The sequence below is a fragment of the Miscanthus floridulus genome, chromosome 8, assembly GCF_019320115.1.
Source record: "Miscanthus floridulus cultivar M001 chromosome 8, ASM1932011v1, whole genome shotgun sequence".
Classification (NCBI taxonomy): domain Eukaryota; kingdom Viridiplantae; phylum Streptophyta; class Magnoliopsida; order Poales; family Poaceae; genus Miscanthus; species Miscanthus floridulus.
Genome location: NC_089587.1, coordinates 91413693 through 91429844, shown reverse-complemented (window position 1 = coordinate 91429844; position 16152 = coordinate 91413693).

The window sequence follows — 16152 nt, the reverse complement described above, 5'->3', positions numbered from 1 at the left end:
TATCGGATTAGCCGAAGTAGGCTTACCGGAGTATGTGACCAGTACTACAAAGTGTCTCATTCAGAAGATCCACAATGAGTGGCCTTTAAGCGACATAGTCGGTAACATTACCCAACATTCAAGATAAGTCACCCGGCTAGTCTCTAATTCATTCTACATTCTTTCTTTCTTTGGCCAGTATGCCATCTTTGATTGTATCAAAACTTTTGCTTTGAAAGCCTATCATAAAGCATACTAAGCATTCTACGACTTTGTAAATAAAAACATCTTCAAGGATGGTAAACAAGTAACAAGGTAGGCAATGCATCAAGTAGGTAGTATTTGAATTGATCAACTTAATGCAATAAGTAACATAGGTGATAAACTTTTCAAAGTAACAAGGTAATGGCTTAATGCATAAACCGGGGCTTGCCTTCGTTGACGATTTCCGGTTCCGGATTAGTACCACAATTATCAAATCCCGTGACAACCGGGGATTCTTCCAGAACTTGCTCAACTAGAATCGTTTCGTTCTCGGGTTCTACACGAAATGGTAACATATGCTTTAACATGATGATAATGTAAACATGATGCTTTCACGGCACATGAAATGTAAAAACACCCGCAAACGATTTGATTTCGCGGTACAGTTGCAAGCCAACAAAACCAACCTGTAACCCTATCATTAAGAACCACATACATGTGACTTGACCTAATGGATCTTGGAATCCTACTAGTCACAAAACATGACCAAAACAAGATCCAACACTAATCAAACACTTAGGGTTTGCTTTTATCTATTTTTGAATTAATTTGGAATTAAGCCCAAAAATAAACTTATTCCAAATGACCTGAAAATTTTATGTAAGCTTCCTTATGACAAATTAGTGTACCAAAACAAATTTCATAATTTTTGGAATTATACAGTGACCTACAAAAATCATGGAAATTGCATTTTTCAATTAAAGGACTGAATATTTGAACATTCAAAATTTAACTAAATTTCAAATTTCAAATTTTTAAATCATACTAGAACATGTACAGAAGCTACACAAAAATTTTCAGAATTTTTGGATGTGTAAATAAATTCCTACAAAATTGCAAAACTGCTGCACTATTCAAAATCAGAAATTAATAAAAGTCACTATTCTCACTCACGCTCTCACTGACAGCCGGCCCCCACCTGTCATCCCTAACCTCGGGATTTGACCGTGGCTGCGACGGCGCTGACCGGCGCTAGCTCACCGATGGTGAGCTCAACTGTGACGACCTTGGTACCAAAACAATCACAAGGACTAGCCGCGTCGACCAGTGGGATTTCGGAGGTAATTTACAACACGGAGCTAGGCTTACGCCGTCCATGGCGGACGCGGTGGCACGGCGATGTTACGCCGGCGAAACAAGGGCAGTTGAGATCAATCAAAAAGCTTAGAAAGGATCAGCAGCTCACAGTGATCACGATGATGTGCTTGGTGCAGGCAGAGATGGTCTGGAGCAGCCTGGCCACGGTGAGGGCAGTCGCGGCGGAGCTCCGACCGGTCACGGGGAAGACGGGTTGCGCCGGGCGATTCCGGCCAACACCAGCGACGAGAGCTAGTCGAGGAGGAGCGCAAGAACAATGCGATCGTGTTGACGTAGCTGGGAACGACAGACGCGACTCGACGAGGCCTACGGCGAGCGGCGGAGCTATGCGGTGGCGGAGCAGAGCAGAGGGGAAGAACGGGAGCGACGGCGGCGACTGTGGCTATTTATAGCCCGGAAGAAGGCGTCCGGTGTCGCCAACGCACGGGCGGATTCGCCACGGTGACATCGGCGTGTCACCGCGCGTGAAAGCGGCGAAGAAGGGCGGCGGCAAGCTGACTGCGTGGCGCCGGCGGTGAGCAGTGAGGTGGAGGTGAAATTTTGAAATAATTACAGATCTGCCACTGCATTCATTTCTCAAATTACTCAGAAATTTTCTAAAGAAGTTGAAAATCTCCAAAAATGAAAGTTGTTCAATTTTTCAAACTCTACAACTTTGCTTCTAGGAACATTTTCAAATTCTGCCTCCATTTTGAAATTCAAATTTGGGGTACATTTAAAGATTTGAATCATTTCAAAATTACTCCAAATTTTATATGTAAACTTGAAAAACTTTGAATACCAAAGTTGATCCTTATAAAATAATCTCCAACTTTGCTTTTTTGCCTCAACCCCAAATTCCTCATGGATTTTGAATTAGTTAAAAGGGGCAAAAAGGACTTTTATAATTTGAATGTGAATTCAAATTTGATTTGTCTTCCTTTTACTTAGATTTTGATTTTTGACCAATAACATGGCCCATTAGGGTTATTTGAGTCAAAGGACATATGACCTAACATGATCACATGAAATTTAACCCCTGTGGTCATGATCTGTATTTAGGGTTTTTGAAACACATCACATGAAATAACAACATTATGAAATAATGCTTATTAGTGAATGCATTCAAAACTTTATACTATATGAATGCTTTGCAATGCACATGATGACATGTCAAATTTTAGTATTAGGTCAAAACACTAGAGGTGTTACAACCCTTCCCCCTTAAAGAAATCTCGTCCCGAGATTTAAAACTTAAGGCTAAGTAATGGAAAAGGAAATGTGTCAAGCTAACACATCATAACTTTATTCTAAAGGCTAGTGAGGGGGTTTTCCATTCTGTTAACAGCAAGACAAGTTACAATATAGACAAGGTATTGCAACTAGATAGAAGCGAAGAAGTCAGGAAAATTCTCTTCTAAGTAATCCTCGGACTCCCAAGTAGCTTCATCTTCAGTGTGTTGATTCCATTGTACTTTGTAGAATTTGATCGTACGTCTCCGAGTGACTCGATCTTTCTGATCTAAGACTCTAATGGGATACTCGGCATAAGTCAAATCAGGTTCTAGTTCTACACCACCAAAGTCGATTTCCTGGTCAGGTACTTGAAGACATTTTTTTAACTGAGATACATGAAAGATATCATGCACCGCTGACATGTGATCTGGTAGCTTGACGCGATAGGCGACTGGTCCACATCGTTGTTGGATCTGAAAAGGACCGACATAACGGGGCGCCAACTTTCCCCGAATCCCAAATCGATGAACTCCTTTCATCGGTGATACCTTGAGGTACACAAAATCTCCCACTTTGAATTCTAGCGGTCGTCTCCTCTTATCGGCATAGCTTTTCTGTCGGGATTGAGCTACCTTCATATTATCTTGTATGAGTTTAACTTTCTCTTCAGCTTCCTTGACCACATCCGGTCCAAAGAACCAACGTTCTCCAGCTTCTGACCAATTTAACGGTGTTTGGCACCTACGGCCATACAGTGCTTCGAATGGTGCCATTTTAATACTCTCTTGATGGCTATTGTTATACGAGAACTCAGCTAAGGGAAGGCACTCATCCCATTTAGCACCAAAGGAAAGAACACATGCTCTTAACATATCTTCAAGAATTTGATTTACCCTTTCGGTCTGTCCGTCTGTTTGCGGATGATAAGCAGAACTACGGATAAGTTTAGTTCCTAAAGACTCATGTAGACTTTTCCAAAACTTGGATATGAACAATGATCCTCTGTCAGAGACAATGGTCTTGGGTGCCCCATGCAGACTGAAAATTCTATCAAGATAAAGCTTTGCATACTGCTCCGCTCGATATTTATCTCTGACTGGTAAGAAATGAGCTATCTTGGTTAGACGATCAACAATAACCCATATTGAATTGTAGCCTGCAGATGTCCTAGGCAATCCCACGATGAAGTCCATACAAATATCTTCCCACTTCCAAGATGGAACTGGCAACGAATGTAATGGACCTGCAGTCTTCATATGAACTGCTTTGACTCTCTGGCAAATATCACACTTGGCCACATATTGAGCTATTTCTATTTTCATTTTGGTCCACCAATATCTCTTCTCAGATCATGATACATTTTGTTGCTACCCGGATGAATGGAGTATCTTGTAGAATGAGCTTCATCAAGAATCTGCTTTCGCAGCTCTGGATTTTTGGGTATTACCAACCTATCCTTGAACCATACGACATCTGATTCATCAATCTTGAAACATGTTGGTTTTCCAGATCTGACTTTATCCTTAATATGGGCTATGCCCTTACTTTTCTGTTGAGCAGCAATGATCTGATCTTTGATAGTGGACTCAACTACAATACTGGACAGGTAACCTTGTTCTATAATTTGTAAATTCAGATGCTCCATCTCTTGACACAATGTTTGCTGCATAGGTTCTGCAATTAGGCAATGACAATGACTCTTGCGACTCAGGGCATCGGCAACCACATTAGCCTTGCCTGGATGATAATGCACTTCTAAGTCATAATCTTTAATAAGTTCCAACCATCTTCTTTGCCTCATATTCAGCTCTGACTGGGTGAAGATGTATTTCAAACTCTTGTGGTCCGTATAGATATGACATATATTGCCCAATAAATAATGTCGCCAAATCTTGAGTGAATGGACAACAGCAGCTAATTCAAGATCATGGGTGGGATAATGTTCTTCATGTTTCTTAAGTTGTCTGGAAGCATATGCTATGACTCTGCCTTCTTGCATAAGAACACAGCCAATACCAATTCCAGATGCATCACAATAGATATCAAATGGCCTCTCGATATCAGGTTGTGCTAATACTGGTGCAGTTGTCAGCAACTTCTTCAATGTCTGAAAGGCCTCTTCACATTCTTTTGACCATACAAACTTTGTTTGATTTTTCAACAGTCCAGTAATTGACTTCGCAATTCTGGAGAAGTCAGGGATAAACCGACGGTAATACCCTGCTAACCCCAGGAAACTGCGAACTTGATGAACAGTTGTAGGTGCTTTCCAATCAAGAACTTCTTCTACCTTGCTCGGATCAACAGCTATACCTTCAGCAGATAGCACATGACCCAGAAATTGTACTTCCTCCAACCAAAATGCACATTTGCTGAACTTGGCATATAGTTGGTGATCTCTTAATCTTTGTAGAACAATACGGAGATGTTCCGCATGTTCCTCTTTGCTCTTAGAGTAGATAAGAATGTCATCAATAAACACCACGACAAACTTATCCAACTCAGGCATGAAAACTGAGTTCATCAGGTACATGAAATGAGCCGGGGCATTGGTCAGCCCAAAAGACATGACTAGATACTCATATAGTCCATATCGGGTAGTAAACGCTGTCTTTGGCACATCTTCACGTCTGATCTTAATCTGGTGGTAGCCTGATCTTAAGTCTATCTTAGAGAATACCTTAGCTCCCGCAAGTTGATCAAAAAGCAAATCAATTCGGGGTAAGGGGTATTTGTTCTTGATGGTGACTTCATTTAATGGCCTATAGTCAACACATAACCTTAAGGTTTGGTCCTTCTTCTTCACGAAAATAGCAGGACATCCCCAAGGTGATGAACTGGGTTGAATGAAACCCTTGTCTAACAACTCTTGTAGTTGCATTTTTAATTCTGCTAATTCTTTCGGTGGCATCCTATATGCTCTTCTGGACACTGGTGCTGTCCCTGGTTTCAGATCAATTCTGAACTCTACGTCTCGGTCTGGTGGCAGACCAGGCAGGTCATCGGGAAAGACATCCGTAAACTCACCTACCACTGAAATTTCCTCTGCTCCTTCAACAATAGTTGCACAGACTGTCTCCACTGTACTCTTAGGAAAAGGAAGTTGGATGAGAAGTTGGGTTTTGCTGTCAGGTGCATTTACCCTTATTGTTCTACGCAGGACATCTATGATAGCCCCGTGTTGAGTTAGCCAGTTCATACCAAGGATCACATCTATATCTTGATCCTTTAATATCAGCATATTGGTAGGGAACTCATATCCTCCCAAATCAATAGGTACATGCTGAACTACCTCCCTTGTACAGATTCGTCCCCCTGGCGACTGTATATGATAGGGTTCTTTTGTTTCCCCAATAGCTATCCCATGCTTCACAACAAATGTACGATTGATGAATGTATGGGATGCACCAGAATCAAATAAGGTAATTGCAGGATGCTTAGCAATGGGAAACATACCCATCATAACTGGTTCTCCTTCTGGAATAGATTCCACTTGCGTATAGAATACCCTTCCAGTTTTCTTCTCAGCTGGACCCTTTTGATGGTTCTGAGCATTGCCCTTGTACTGATTTTGAGCTTGATTAACAGGGGCTTTGGTTGCATCAGGATTGTTCTTCCTAGGATACGGACATTCTCGAGAAAAATGCCCGGGTTTACCACAATTATAGCATGGGAAATTGTGATTCTGGGGAGTAGCATTGCGGTTTGCATTATTTGCATTGTTCTGCTGCTGCGGTGCTTGATAGTGTATAAGGTGTATTAGTTGCAGGGCGAATGAAGATTTGCTGCCTGCTTTGGCCTTGTTGTGGGCGGAATGGCGTACGGCCATGATTCTGAGGATGGTATACTATCTTCTGACGCTTGCCACTTGATGATCCGGAAGCAAATATTTTCTTCTTCTTCGCCTCCTTGTGTCGGCGGTAATTTCTCTTCCGAAGCGATAGCAATGTTGATTGTTTCATGGTAAGTTGCATTACCACAGGCTGCCATCATTGTCTGAAGTTTAGTGTTCAAGCCTCTAAGAAAATGATTCTTTTTCTTCCTGTCAGTATTGACATACTCAATAGCATACTGCGACAGGTGGTTGAAACGCCCAACATACTGCATCACTGGGTGCTCCCCTTGCTTAAGAGCCAAGAACTCTTCCAACTTCATGGTCATCACACCGTCTGGAATATAATGTGCCCTGAAGGCATCCTTGAACTCCCTCCAGTTGATTTGGTGACCAGCGGGCTGTACTGCTACCAAATTTGCCCACCAGGCACCAGCAGCTCCTCGGAGTTGCTGTGCCGCAAACCTTGGTTTTTGAACCTCAGTACAGTGGATCAGCTCGAACTTTTGCTCTATTGTCCTAAGCCAATCATCAGCTTCTAAAGGTTCGTCTGCCTTAGAGAACACAGGCGGACGTGTGTCAGTAAAATCCACATAGGTTGACTCGTCGTTTCCGTTATTACGACGGCCACGATTAGGGTATGGTGCCTGCTGGTTCTGCGCCAACTCCCTTAACAGCCTGGCATTCTCTGCCGTTGCGTTGACGAGTGCGGCTATGGCATCTGCCATAGTCGAGGGCATTGGTGGAGGATTTGGGCACTCATCATCGTCATGCGAGCCACTAGCACCAGTTCGGGTGATAGGACGAGGCATCTATTAGAGAAACACATTTACTTACATTATTCTTTATTGAAAGCTTTTAAAAGGTTGCATACTACAAAGGGTTCTTATTTATATTACATGTCTTGTATCCCACAAGACAACCCTGGTTTTCTAGGAAAGCAGTAAAGGAACTACTTCTACTCCAAGCTCTCAGTCTTCGGCATCCGTGCCCTGTATCGGACGAAACCTCATCTTCATCTGAGAAGTACACTAACTCCTCAGGATCCTCCTCCTCTTCTTCATTCTCGACTTCTCCTGGAGCTACAATCATTTCTTCATCGGTAACTTCACCATCCCCATGAGGAGGATGAAGTTGAGCATACAGCATATGGACATTCTCATGCAGAATGGCATTGTCCATCTCTAGGTCCTCTACGTAGAATTCCAACTCATGGACGCGTTCATTGGCCGCATCCTCTCGTGTCCAGGCTTCATTCCGCAGCTCCATGGTCATGGTGATGCCCCTTTGCATTTCCGTCCAGCTCTTCTTGGTCTTTGGCATGAGCTCGCCGAAGAGTGTTGAGCTCCTTGTTAAGGTTCTCGACGTTGGCGGGGTTGCTCGAAGATCCTTCCTCTCCTAGGTTCTTGGAACTTCCTTCACCAAGCTCGTGATTTCTTGGTGCCAATTGGTGACGAGGAACTCCATGAGGTCCGGTGGACTTGCGTGCGGTTTTCTTGGTCTTTGCCATAGCCTGAAGAATTTAGGGTAGGACTATAAGAATAGCATGAGGATAACGGAGGTTAGCAAGAATGGGATTGACATTACTTACCCAACCACTATTAAGGGGAATTATTATGCAATGTGCTCAAGCATGATGCATGAATCGATCTTACGAATCTACGTACAAAAGATTAGTATAATCATAAGTACTAGATTTTCATATTACATAGGACAAACCTAATCATATTATCCGCCACAAACTTTTCAAATAAGTCAGGATTGAGTCTAGATCAAAGGTAAGAAGAAAGAAATTGAACTTTCAAAATATCATGTTTACTTTCCTTGATCCAAATCATTTTGAAGGTTTTTCCAAAGTAACCTACAATGATCTTAGATGGGAACTGCTCTGATACCAGCTGTGGCAGAACCTCCTAAGGAATTGGGCCCACATGCACCTATCGTTGTCTTAACAGACCTCGGATAGCGTACACGAGTTCCCAACAACTCAACAGGTCTGTCGGGTGTCCTCGGGAAACCCGAATCATCCACGATTCTCTTTTCAAACAGGATCCCAATCACAGTCATTGCAGATTACAACAGTTTATTCAAACATATATACCAGAGTAAAAGATAGCGGAAGTCTTAAGATAACATAATTACAAACCAGTTGTTTTCAAACTTACAATACCATAAGTGTTATACAACCATAGTAGCGGGATAATATTACATTAACTTTATTTATCATACAAACTAGTGCCTTGTCCAAAGGCCATTCATTAATCCTCATCATCATCGTTGACTTCAAACACTGACATGCAGCAGGGACCAAAACAAGCCTGCGCATGCGACTCACCTGCAACAAGGGTTAACAAACCCTGAGTACAAAGGTACTCAACAAGACTAACCCGACGTAACGGGGTGTAAGACTTTAGAGATGCAGGGATTTGGGGCAAGGTAAGGATGTAGCAAGATTCAAAAGTTCTTTGCCAAAAGCTTACTATCCTTCATTCTATTTTCAAGTTTACCACTAAGTTCTTTTAGTTCATTAGCTCAACTAAATATACATTTCCCATATTCCATTCCTTCTCATTCCATTCTTTTTCTCATATTTTAGTAATTCACCAGTACTACATTGCTTCTGTAATGAATCGAGTCTCCATATCCGCGGAGCACCGGCAATTCGAATTGATTCAAGTCCCAGCTGGGGATTCCTTATCACACGACATATGTAGAACTCAATCTTGCATATATCAACCTCACTACCGGATCTTCCTATACTAAGCCGTCTCCACGCCACCCGAGAGCACAGCACACCTCAAATCCGGCCACATTCCAGCCACGAGGGTACACGCTACTCCCGCCATCTCTCCACTCCCAGTGCGCGGGCATTCGTCTTAGTATCGGATTAGCCGAAGTAGGCTTACCGGAGTATGTGACCAGTACTACAAAGTGTCTCGTTCAGAAGATCCACAATGAGTGGCCTTTAAGCGACATAGTCGGTAACATTACCCAACATTCAAGATAAGTCACCCGGCTAGTCTCTAATTCATTCTACATTCTTTCTTTCTTTGGCCAGTATGCCATCTTTGATTGTATCAAAACTTTTGCTTTGAAAGCCTATCATAAAGCATACTAAGCATTCTACGACTTTGTAAATAAAAACATCTTCAAGGATGGTAAACAAGTAACAAGGTAGGCAATGCATCAAGTAGGTAGTATTTGAATTGATCAACTTAATGCAATAAGTAACATAGGTGATAAACTTTTCAAAGTAACAAGGTAATGGCTTAATGCATAAACCGGGGCTTGCCTTCGTTGACGATTTCCGGTTCCGGATTAGTACCACAATTATCAAATCCCGTGACAACCGGGGATTCTTCCAGAACTTGCTCAACTAGAATCGTTTCGCTTCTCGGGTTCTACACGAAATGGTAACATATGCTTTAACATGATGATAATGTAAACATGATGCTTTCACGGCACATGAAATGTAAAAACACCCGCAAACGATTTGATTTCGCGGTACAGTTGCAAGCCAACAAAACCAACCTGTAACCCTATCATTAAGAACCACTACATGTGACTTGACCTAATGGATCTTGGAATCCTACTAGTCACAAAACATGACCAAAACAAGATCCAACACTAATCAAACACTTAGGGTTTGCTTTTATCTATTTTTGAATTAATTTGGAATTAAGCCCAAAAATAAACTTATTCCAAATGACCTGAAAATTTTATGTAAGCTTCCTTATGACAAATTAGTGTACCAAAACAAATTTCATAATTTTTGGAATTATACAGTGACCTACAAAAATCATGGAAATTGCATTTTTCAATTAAAGGACTGAATATTTGAACATTCAAAATTTAACTAAATTTCAAATTTCAAATTTTTAAATCATACTAGAACATGTACAGAAGCTACACAAAAATTTTCAGAATTTTTGGATGTGTAAATAAATTCCTACAAAATTGCAAAACTGCTGCACTATTCAAAATCAGAAATTAATAAAAGTCACTATTCTCACTCACGCTCTCACTGACAGCCGGCCCCCACCTGTCATCCCTAACCTCGGGATTTGACCGTGGCTGCGACGGCGCTGACCGGCGCTAGCTCACCGATGGTGAGCTCAACTGTGACGACCTTGGTACCAAAACAATCACAAGGACTAGCCGCGTCGACCAGTGGGATTTCGGAGGTAATTTACAACACGGAGCTAGGCTTACGCCGTCCATGGCGGACGCGGTGGCACGGCGATGTTACGCCGGCGAAACAAGGGCAGTTGAGATCAATCAAAAAGCTTAGAAAGGATCAGCAGCTCACAGTGATCACGATGATGTGCTTGGTGCAGGCAGAGATGGTCTGGAGCAGCCTGGCCACGGTGAGGGCAGTCGCGGCGGAGCTCCGACCGGTCACGGGGAAGACGGGTTGCGCCGGGCGATTCCGGCCAACACCAGCGACGAGAGCTAGTCGAGGAGGAGCGCAAGAACAATGCGATCGTGTTGACGTAGCTGGGAACGACAGACGCGACTCGACGAGGCCTACGGCGAGCGGCGGAGCTATGCGGTGGCGGAGCAGAGCAGAGGGGAAGAACGGGAGCGACGGCGGCGACTGTGGCTATTTATAGCCCGGAAGAAGGCGTCCGGTGTCGCCAACGCACGGGCGGATTCGCCACGGTGACATCGGCGTGTCACCGCGCGTGAAAGCGGCGAAGAAGGGCGGCGGCAAGCTGACTGCGTGGCGCCGGCGGTGAGCAGTGAGGTGGAGGTGAAATTTTGAAATAATTACAGAATCTGCCACTGCATTCATTTCTCAAATTACTCAGAAATTTTCTAAAGAAGTTGAAAATCTCCAAAAATGAAAGTTGTTCAATTTTTCAAAGCTCTACAACTTTGCTTCTAGGAACATTTTCAAATTCTGCCTCCATTTTGAAATTCAAATTTGGGGTACATTTAAAGATTTGAATCATTTCAAAATTACTCCAAATTTTATATGTAAACTTGAAAAACTTTGAATACCAAAGTTGATCCTTATAAAATAATCTCCAACTTTGCTTTTTGCCTCAACCCCAAATTCCTCATGGATTTTGAATTAGTTAAAAGGGGCAAAAAGGACTTTTATGATTTGAATGTGAATTCAAATTTGATTTGTCTTCCTCTTACTTAAATTTTGATTTTTGACCAGTAACATGGCCCATTAGGGTTATTTGAGTCAAAGGACATATGACCTCACATGATCACATGAAATTTAACCCCTGTGGTCATGATCTGTATTTAGGGTTTTTGAAACACATCACATGAAATAAAAACATTATGAAATAATGATTATATAGTGAATGCATTCAAAACTTTATACTATATGAATGCTTTGCAATGCACATGATGACATGTCAAATTTTAGTATTAGGTCAAAACACTAGAGGTGTTACAACCGTCGCTACCTGGAGTTTGAGATTTGGAACGGCCCACATAGATCTAGCAGTTGCGACTCTAGACTCTAGGTACGATTCGATTTGACCGTCTCTTCCCCATTCTCATTGGTTTTTTGTTTTGATCCGTGTTGATTGCAGTTTTGATGGTGATTTGTTTGTGTTGTTCCGAGAACCATTTGTTCCTGAGCTTCATGGACACGTCGGCTAGAAGTGGCAGCGACAGTGATCGGAATGGCAAAAAAGAGGACACGAGCATTCAGCGCTGGCCAAGAAAGGCATGTTCAGGTACGTGGACCACCTCCTCCACGAATCCACCCGAGCCTTGCGTTACTTTAGCAAATCTGACAACACCACATGCCTAGGTCAGTGCTTGCATCTTTCGATCCATCTAGCAGCCAACCAGTATGGGAGTTAACTTGCCCTTCCAAATCAAGAAGGCCTTTTCATATGTCACATCTTTTTGGATGAATTGCTTGATATGCTTTGCCCTGCTATAGGTTGCCAGGCTTTCCTTGCAATAGATAAAAGAGCTATTCTCTGCACATAATTAGTGAATGAATCCTACCTATATATATTAAATGGGAACTTTGCAGATGCATGGATGAATTCTCTCTATTTTCAGTAGTGGTCATGTGTTTTTGAAAAGGCATTAGAAAAGCAAGATGCATATGAACAATTTACAGTGGTGGTCACTGAGAAGTAGGATATCGCAATGCTTTTCTGCTTTCCTCTCATGCTCATGCCAATATGTCATGCCTTAGTAGAGCTTCTAAAGTGTGTCAAACTGTATGCTCTTATCTACTTGTTAAAGTTATGTAGATAAAAAAATCTTAGAAAATGGTGTCCTCGCATTGCAGTTGTTGTTTTAGCAAGGTCGGTTTCTCTTACTATATGGTCAAAAAATGATGGAAAAAAGTTGTGTTAATTGTGATGTGTATTTTTTGGTGTGCCCACAATACAGTATGAATCAATTTTCTACTCTGCAGGAGGTAAACATTGCATGGTATGGGATCCTCGTTGTCTTCCTAATGCATTGTAAAGGTAGACTTCCTAATGCTTTGTTATCTTTTTTAAATAACATATTGTTGAAAAGCCTGTAAGCTATCACCACAGAGAGTGTTTTCATGTGCTATGTGACTCCAAGTATTATTAATGTGTAGTTGTCTCTTTTTTTCAGATAAGCAGTGAACAATAGACAATTGAGACCGTATTTCATTTATAATTAGTTTTTGGATGTCATATGGGTGGTTGGGGTGGTATCCAAAATATTTTTTAACTGCTCCATGGAAATTAAACAAAATCGATGATTTCACTTCTTCATTTTACTACAGAATAAATCTATCTTTCTGAAACAGTGCTAACTGAAATGCTGATTTTTTTTGGCTTATCTAAAAAGAGTCAGAGTATTCAACTCAAAATAAGATAGATCTTAAACAACATAGAACCATGTGATCCTCTAGTATATAAAAAGAGATGTGTGCCAGTTGTATTATTTGTACTATTGCAGGTATCTTAGGACCACTCAGTGGTATTCTTCGATCCATGCTTATGATTTTTTTGGTTAAAAATATGACTTTTTGTGCCTGTAGCAATGCACAGGCCAATACATATATTACAATAACTCTATTTCGTAGATTGGAGGAGAAGAAAAGTGAAGGGGAGCAATTTGATCAAAAACAAAAGTGAAAAGTTGTAGATTGAAGGAGAACAATAACTGGTTGATCAAAAACAAAAGTGAAAAACAACTTTTGCTCAATCAATATTGTCGTGTCTTCTTCACAGGCTCTCAGATTATTCTTTGTCGTGTCTTCTTGGAAAATTGCAGGTATGTCACCTTGAGTTGGTAATTTCAGTTAATGTTATCTGAGAGCTTGCAGGTTTGGTGTTAGAGATGATTTCTCTGTTGGCATCACTATATGGTGTTTCTTTTCTGGATAGTTTCGATGCAAAGTTCTATGCTTAATAATGAAAACATAATATTCTTGTTATTACTAAACTGTAAGGCTTGCAAGTTAAAAAATTTAGTACGTGACTATGTGGATATGACTCTTCGTGCATACGACTGATAATTTTAGTATGCAACTCTGCATGAATACTAATTAACCCATTCAACCAGCAAACATGGATGAATTTTAGCATGTTTATCAAATAAAAATAATTACTTTCACTTTGAAGAATGATTTGCAGGTTTTGATTCCACATGAGGACCTGGTGTGGAATAGGTAGGACGAGGAAACCATGAGGACCACCTCTCAGGTTGGTTTCCTCCCACCCACCTGAGATTGATCCCTCTCTCTCCCCCCTTCTTGGATTGCTCGCGAATGTGCTCAGGTCTTTTGTCCATTGGTTTTGTGTCTCTAAAACCGAATGTTGCAGATTGACCGTGTGAGTTGAAGTGGACTGTGTTAGTGTTGTGGTGACATGATAAATTAGTATCAGCAGGGATGATTCATCCTGATTTTATCCATATCATTTTATTAATCAGGTGGAGTCAATGATATATGATTTTGAACTTGTGTTGCTTTGTGCAGGTTCAAATCTGTGATTATGAACTTATCTTCTTTGAGCCTATAACGCTAAAAAAAATTCTAAATTTTCATGGTAGAAAACATTGTGCATTCCTTTTGCTTTTGGATTATTATATGTTTCTGAAATTGAGATCTTGAAACAGTCATATCTTTGGATTATTGGGGTTGCATAAACACTTTTAATATGAGCTGATCCTATTATAATTAAAGTGGTACAAAAGATAGTCTGAATTCCTACTCAACCATGTCCCCTACGCCTGCCAGGAGTTGATCTTGTGCCCGTGCAGTGCCGTCTGAATAATGTATTGTTTTAGGTAAATGCATGGGTCTCTTGTCCCCAAGATGTCTTCCAGTGAGGTCTTGTTAATTCATTTGGTTTATGAAAGCTTTGATATTAGCATTGTGGTCTAAATAGTGCCTTGTTTGATCAAGTTTGGTAGTAAACTTAATCTGTTTTTTCATTCATGAATTTCTAATTCCCTACATCATCTGCTCTTTTTTAGATTAGTATGCTCTTGTATGCTAACTTTGATTTTATTTGTTACTTGTAATATTTGCATGGTTAGAAATCTCGGTTCATTAACCTTGTACCTATCAAAAGATTTCACAAACGAAATAGTATCCCAGTTACTAACCTTGAGCAGTACTTGAACTATTTGCAAGCTTAATTAATTGAAATAGTGGCCTGTTAGAAAGGAGTATTACTTGTGATAAATTGAATGGTCAAACACTCAAACCACTATGTTGTCTAACTAAAAAAAGACCAATATCTGCAAGAGTCTGAATATGCAGCGCATCCGGTTAAGATTTTCTTGCAAGTTGCACAGCTGACTGAAGAGTGTTATTGGTTTTCCTTTGGTTGGACATAAGGGTGCTATGAAACAATTGATTGCAGCATGTCTGATTACATTTGAATTGGTTGCAAGACGGCGATGGAATCAATAGGTCTGCAACGTTGGCCTCCTCGAGCTGTCATCCTACCCTCCTTACCAGCTCTGCCTTGGACGCGCTCAAGATGTTGGCAACCTCGAGGAGATTGACCAGGAAACCGCATAGGAGATGACGTCCCTCTTCGTCGGCAGCATTCACAGGCTCACGATCTTCTCGATAAGGTGGCAGTGCTTAGTGATCTGCTTCACGTCCCTATTTCCGGTTAATTAGTGCTGACACAGATACTTCAAAAAATGGAGAGTCTGGTTTAAAGACTTTGCAGTGGACAATATCTATTTTGAGTGTCTTAATAGTTTTTGATAGTTTTTGTTAGGAACCTTACTAACTTTATACAAAGGTTCCGATTGTATCTATGTCATCCAAGTTTTCTGTTGCAATAAGTTTTCGTCGTACTCCCTCTGGTTTGCAAATATTTGATGTTTGGAAATATTAGACAAGGTTTGAAATATCATTGGAGCCGTAAGTTCGTGCTGCAATATTAGAGAGGGGAGATGGGTTAGTAGGCATGTAACTTGCCATGTGCCCCTTGTGTACGTAACTCGCCATGTGTCCCTCGTGTATGTAACTCGCAATGTGCTTGTGTGGCTGCTAGCTGGTCTCGCCTTACCGAGAACCAGTCAAACTCTTGTGTATATGTTGTTTCGTTGCAACGGACATAGACCTAGGTTTCTTCATCTTACCAGTGTTTTTACATAGCCAATTATACGTAGCGCTATCTATATCCATAGCAAGATCTAATATCAGGATCTTGACAGCGTTAATTATTGAGAAGGACATGAACGAGGGGAAGAAACTGTTAAATGATAATATTCCCAATGAATATCATCTATAAAGAGGTTGTAGCTCTATAGACAAGATAATATTGCTT